We start from the raw sequence: 7,274 nt of genomic DNA, 5'->3' as shown, positions 1-7,274 counted from the left end.
GTGTTCTTTTTTTCCTTGATATGTTAAAGAAGGATAAAGCACAACCCCTTCTCAAACTGGCTTAAACACTTTGGGACAAATCTTGGACACCCATGATGGAGCAAAGCTTTAGTTTGAAAGCACCAGAGGAAAATCAAATGCTTCCTACTCAGCGCAAGTTGACTTTCTTGGCTTGCTCTGGCAGAACACCTCCTGTGGTACCCACACTGTCACCACTGCTCTCTTCCAAAAGAGATAGGTATTCTTAGTTTCATTCTTTTCTTTTGATTAAAATGACACTATATAAATTTTCATTTGAGAGTTGCTTAATTGTATCTAGTTACACAGCTCAGTTGAGAGTGTTGTCTGAGACTGACTTATCATTAACCTAACCAGCAAAGGTCATATCCAAGTGTATGTGGTTATATGTTTTTATTTTGTTGGACTCTCCCAGGACCATTTAAGTGATGCAAATTGTGGTCCCTCTTGTTTAACTGGAACAGTTATGGACTTCTCAGAAACCTTGCTAATGTCTCCCACAATCATATATATTGGAAAATTTAAGAATTTAAAACTTTAAATGATCATTTGTTTTATATTTTATTTTTGTTAATGCATCAGGACAAACAAATGAACTTCGATCTTTGCTTCAAAGACTATTAAAAATTTGTATGTATATACACATGACTTTTGAGGACACAGCTTTCACTACACTACAGGGTATGATCTCATGTAGCACATATACAACTGCTGATTGATCTTCTTGAGCACTTTATACTGTTGATTAAATCTCCATGTAGGGCTGAAAAGAATGACCCATGTTTATCTCTATAACTAACTGTTGCTTTTGATGTCATGTTGCTGTGTACAGACATGTGTGCTGTGAGGTCCTGCATATGGTCCAGATGAAAACACAGTAGACTTGCAAGTTAAGTACTGCTTCAATTTTTGTTTATGCTGGAATTTTCTCTCCCCATGTAATGTAAGTAATACATAGTGTTTGTCACCAATAAGTGGTAATACTATTTTTTTCAATTTATTCTCCAATTCCACTAATGCCAGGTTGATCCCTCCCAACCTGTGCCCTACCCATTTTTTATTTTTAAGAAAACATTGTAATGCTTATGATTCCATTTGGGCAAAATTATTAAGCTCTGAAATAAGTTTATATCATACCACTGATCAATAAAGAGGTACTAATATAAAAAAAAACAGTAAGGCAGTCACTTAAAAGTGTCTAATATCCATTAGAGGAAGAAATGTGGGAACAGAAGTTTGTGATAAATGTGATAGAAAATATAAATTAAGTATGTCTAAAATGATTTTAGAACACAAATATGAAATATGTTATCCTAGGAAGTAACTCTTCAAAGAAGAGGTGATAATTAAACAGGCATTAAAAAATAGAGTTTTTCTTTTATCCATTTTTTTGTAGAGATGTGCAAAGCATGGCAAGGACAGAAGAGAAGCATGGAAGGACACCATTGTTGACAAAGATAGATGTATTATATTAATTGAACCAGTGGATACCCATTGTTGATTCAGAGAGCTGAATAGACATGACTGGAACTACCTAAAATATTTAGATAGAAAATTGTTGCAAGTCACATATGCTTTTAAATATAATTCACACTTCATTTTTAATACATAGTAAAATGTTTTCTATGTACCAATGTCAGAGTTTTGTGTTTGGAAGTAGAAAAATGGCTGAGAGGAAACAGAAAACTAAAGAAAATGTAGATAAAGCTTCCCTTTTTGCCAATCTAGTAATTGTCTGGTCTTTTACTGCTCTATCTTCAGTCTAAGTAATGTCTGTAAATTAATAGTTTTTGACATATATTAATGAATTAGGAAACAAGATCATTGAAATAGTCTCCTCAGGAAGTAGCAGTTATACATAATCAAGGCTAATATTAAGTATAGAACATGTATAGCCTTGGTTATAGACCAGAGTGGGATGTGTAGCCTCAAGATGTTTATATAGGTAAGTTGCTTATCTGATTACATTGGTGAAAATGGTGATGGTTTTGTGGTGACCCAAAGTGTAGATTTTGAAACTGTGCTTATAGTTGCTACTAAAAATGTATTCAGTTTTTAGAATTTTGACCACTATTATTTGAATAAAATAGAACAGACTACAGTATATCAAAAAAGAATATGAGAATATTATTCTGGATATTTTTATTAGCTCCATTCCATCATGCAACAAGTATTTACTTCTATAATTTGTGGTGAAAAACTTTAGTCTGAAAGCTAATAGTCTAGAAAAGGGATTTGACTGAGCAGTCCCTTGAATAAAAAGTTTATCTCCTTTTTTCTCATTCCTTTTATTTTTTATTCAAAGTTGACTTCTCTTCTTGTTGGGCTATTCCCATGATGTGTGTAAGTTCCTAGGCCAGGGATAGAACCAGTACCACAGTAACCCCAGCTGCTGGGGTGACAAAACTGGATCCTTAACTCACTGAAGCTACAAAGGAACATTTTTTTTTCTTCCTTTCCTAGTTTTTTTTTTTCCTTTTGCCATTTCTTGGGCCATTCCTGCAGCATATGGAGGCTAGGGGTCGAATCGGAGATGTAGCCCCTGGCCTACATCAGAGCCACAGCAACTCGGGATATAAGCTGCATCTGCAACCTGCACCACAGCTCATGGCAATGCCGGATCCTTAACCCACTGAGAAAGGCCAGGGACCGAACCCGCAACCTCATGTTTCCTAGTCGGATTTGTTAACCACTGCGCCACAATGGGAACTCCAACTGCGCCATGATGGGAATTCCCAAAGGAACATTTTTAAAATTGAAATTATATATTTGGAATTGATGAGTTACCTAGCCTTATTTATCTAAATTTCTGTGTTGCTATTATGACATGTCAAAACTCAGAGTTTCAGAAGTAAATATATAACTGATTTAGGATAAAAATAAGATGAAAAAACTCTTAGAAAGTTATTACAGTGTTTGTAAATTAACATATTGATTGAACCCAAAAATAACTAAAATGATTTTTTTGATATTTTGAATAATAGTTGTAAATACAAAAAAAGCAATTTGTAAATTCTAAAGAAAATTTGAAGAAACACAGGCTGTTATTTTATTTGCATAACTATTTCCAGTATTTAGACTCTATAAACAAAGTTGTATGAGTATATCCAAGAAATATTTGTTTCCATTTTCAGGCATAAAAATGAGAGAGAGTGTGAGAGAAAGAGACACAGAGAGAGACAGAGACAGAAACAAAAATATAAAAAAGGTGAGGGAGCGATAGAATAAAAAGGAGTATGAGAGATATTTCATCTACCACTAATAGTACAAACTTAAGTCTACAATTTTTACATTTTCCTGAATCAATTTTTTTGGATATTCAATAATTCAACTAAGAAAACCAATCAAAATAAATTAGAAAAGTAAATAGAAAGATTTATGACTTTTTGTAGGAAAGGATTTCCCTGGTGGCCTATCAGTTAAGGATCAAGTATTGTCATTACAGCAGGATTTGATCTCTGGCCTGGGACCTTGCACATGCTGCAAGCATGGCCAAATAAATGAAAGAAAGAAAGAAGAAAAATTATAATCAAAATATATTTCAAATCTATGTTTCTATGTTAAAACTTAAACAAGTTGAATAGGATTTGGAGAATAGACTTGTGGTTACATGGGGGAGGGGAGGGAGTGGGATGGATTGGGAGCATGAAGTTAATGGATCCAAACTATTGCCTTTTTTTGAGTGGATTAGCAATGAGATCCTGCATTGAAAATTATGTCTAGTCACTTATGACAGAGCATGATAGTGAGAGAAAAAATAATGTAAACATGTATGTGTAACTGGGTTACTATGCTGTACAGTAGGAAAAAAAATTGTATTGGGGAAATAAATTAAAAAAGAGACATGCATTTCCAAATCTCTTGGAAAGAAAGTATCAGTACTATTCTAAATTACAACATGTCATAAAAAATTATCAGGATTCATTTCCATTGATCATGTAAGTTCATCCTTAAAAGGCAAAGATATTGTGTAGCATTGTAACAAGAAAAATCTGGAAAAAAAATTTGTTTCTCACCAGGGAACAAATAAGATCTATCCTAGTGCCAGCATAATAATGAGGTGCAGACTTTTGGGTCAGAAACACATGGACTGGAAATACAACTAAATGTACTGAGACCAGGCTTCTGACTTTGTTGGGGGTATTTCTGTTTTAATCTCCTCTTCCTCATTTGTAGATTGGGCATAACAATATGATCTTTATGTAAAGATTAAAAAATATAATAAAAACTCTCATTGTACCCTCTATAGTTACCCATTTTTCTGTATTTGCATTTTTCACATAACTGTGAAGACAATTTGCAACATATCCTGATCTTTAAGTGATAAATTATTAAAATAAAACATAAAATACAAAATGTTTCTGCCAGCATTGGAACAATGTAGATTGGGGTCTGCACAGGTGCAGTGAGAGATCCATCAAAGACAGGTGACACTACAGAATATTTGTTTCCCTTTATGGTATTAATGTTAACATTTTTCAATGAAAACAATAGATAAACATTTTAACAGGTTAGGTTAAATTTGCTAATAGCTTAATGCACAGGATCATTCAACAGAAACCAAGACAATGAGTGCAGACCATTCCATAGCTCCAATCTTTGTGTAGACAATGGAATTGGGAGAAGAGAAACAGGCTTTTCCCATATATATCTCTTTTGGCTCTCCACCCCATTCCCAGAATCCTATATTTTAACAATCTCTATATTAGCATTAAATCTCTTTATCAGTTATCAAAGTATAAAAATACCACTTATATAATGGCTACTTGAATTTACCTCTTTTCTCTACCTCTTCATGCATATCCATTGAAGGGATATGGGTCCAATCAACAGGTAAATGATTTTATTCTCATGAGCTTAGCAGATCAAAGTGAGTTGAAGATGACTCTCTTTGTGATTGTCTTATCAATCTACCTCTTCACAATAGTAGACAATCTAGGTTTAATCCTAGTGTTTGAAGAGACCCAACTCAACACACCAATGCACTTCTTTGTTAGTAAGCTGGCTTTTGTTGATTTATGTTAGGGTTCTGTGATTACACCCAAACACTTGGGTATTTCTTGTGCAAACAAAGTATCATCTCCTTCAATGCATGCACTACTCAATTAGGCTGTTTTCTCACCTTCAGGGTGTCAGAGTGTTTACTCCTGGCTTCCATGGTGTATGACTGATACATGGCCATTTATAGCCCTCTCCTCTATAAGGTCTAAATGTCCCCAGGAGTCTGCACTCAGCTTATGGCTGCCCCCTACAGCTATAGCTTTTTGATGGCACTGTTTCATACCATCCTCTCCTTTCAACTCTCCTACTGTAACTCTAATATCATCAATCATATTCTGTGACATGCCTCCCCTCAGGCTAACTTGCTCAGACACTCACTCCAAATAGCTCTCAGTTTTGCCCTATGCTGGTATTACTTTCATCTCCTCTGTTCTGATTGTCTTTGTTTCCTACATGTACATTATCTCTGCCATCCTGATTATTTGCTCAGCTGAAGGAAGACCTAAAGCCTTCTCCACATGCTGATCCCACATGCTGACAGTCACCATATTATATAGGACCCTCATCTTTATGTACTTAGAGCCAAGCTCTAACCCTTCCCTTGACACGGATAAGATGGCCTCTGTCTTCTACAATGTGATCATCCCCATGTTAAATCCTTTCATCTACAGCCTTAGGAATAATGATGTCAAGAACAACCTGAAAAAATTATCAACAATAGAAACCAGGCTTTTTGTGTTTATAACACTTAAAAATAATTTGAATTAATAAAAGTAGGTTTTCTTTATGATCTTTTTTTTCCCATTGACTATTAAAACTAGTAGACTTCTTGATCTTATTTGGATTTCAATAAAAATTTCTTTCTTTTTTTCAACACACATTTATTGAGCAGCTTCATTAGACATGCACTTAGCTTTTCCAGGGAACAGGTGAAACTGAAGGTAATAAGAGACCAGAATAAAAGCCCCTGTCCTGTGAGCCCCAGGGGGGTAGCTGGGAGCTGTATGATTCCTCAATGGGTTCTGAGCATGGCACAGGTACACAGTAGGGGCTCAGCATGCATTTTCCAAAGAAATGCATGAATCTAAGTGTCATACCTGCAAGACATTCTAGGCATGGCAGGACAGAAACAGACCCAACACCACCAAGGCATCCAGGGGCTTCTGGGAATCCTATGTGCATGGCCTGAGAGACCTGAGGAGGCTCTAGGAGATGTCAGATCTGCCTTCCTGGTGCCCTCCTTCAGGCCATGGCAGTTCAGAGGACAAACTGAGGTGAGTGAAAGAGTCACATTTGGGGTGTGGGCCAGTATCCTCAAAGCACACCCAACTCCCCCACCGCCATCCTTGGCTTCCAGCCTTTTGGCTCCTACTGATTCCTGGTTCCTTTGAGAGATTCCACCTCTAGGGCTTCCCTTCTTCTCTGTATAGGACCTCTGCTACCTTTTCTTTTTGAACCAAAAGCACTCCCTCTGGACACTTTCTTCCCAGTTTTGGGGCACACCATAGAGGTGCACCCAGGGTGCACAGAGCTCCCTCCCCAGCCCTGACAAGTGTCAGGGATCCAAGAGTAAGAATCCCTTTAGCCTTCCCCCCAAATCCAGATCTTAGATCATGGTAGTCAGTAGACTCCACCAGAGCCTGGGAAGATATGCCTACCAAATTTCTTTCCTATCAAATAAAATCATTCCCTGAAATCTTTATTGTCAAATCTTACTTAGAATTATAATTTATGTATATAAATTACCATAAGATTTTGTGATATCATTTATCAAATTAAAAGATATATATTTTAAAAATTCATCATTTTATCTAATAGCTATATAACTAGAAATTATACAAGAGCAGAAAAAGTGGAGATACCTTGAATGTACAGTTTAAGGTTATAACAATGCTTTAATGACATATTGTAAAGAGTGATTTAATAAACATTCCAAATTAAATGCTAAAAGACAACTGTGAAGCAGTGGTTTCAACCAGGAGCAATTTTCTTCCTGCTGCCCCCACCAGGGCATATTTAGCAATGTGTGGAAATAGTATTTATTTTCACCAGGACAAGGTGGTATAAAAGAATACCATTGCTCTGTAGACAACTGAGCCTAGGTGTGCTGCTATATAACCTACAGCACACAGGGAAATCCCTCACAAAAATTATCTTGTCCAAAATGTTAATAGTGCCATGATTAAAGCCCACACTAAATAAATGTTTACCATATTCAGTTTGCAGTATGTTTTCCTCTTAAGAGCCAGTGCCTA

At 36.0% G+C, this 7,274-nt stretch overlaps 1 pseudogene; it reads left to right on the top strand.

Moving 5' to 3' along the window:
- The first annotated feature begins 95 nt into the window (after positions 1–95).
- On the top strand, positions 96–5,787 carry LOC106504626 (annotated as a pseudogene).
- Positions 5,788–7,274: the final 1,487 nt, after the last annotated feature.

This window comes from Sus scrofa, unplaced genomic scaffold (assembly GCF_000003025.6).
Source record: "Sus scrofa isolate TJ Tabasco breed Duroc unplaced genomic scaffold, Sscrofa11.1 Contig26, whole genome shotgun sequence".
NCBI lineage: Eukaryota > Metazoa > Chordata > Mammalia > Artiodactyla > Suidae > Sus > Sus scrofa.
The sequence above is the reverse complement of the archived record's forward strand: the minus strand, read 5'-3'. Positions and strand labels throughout refer to the sequence as shown.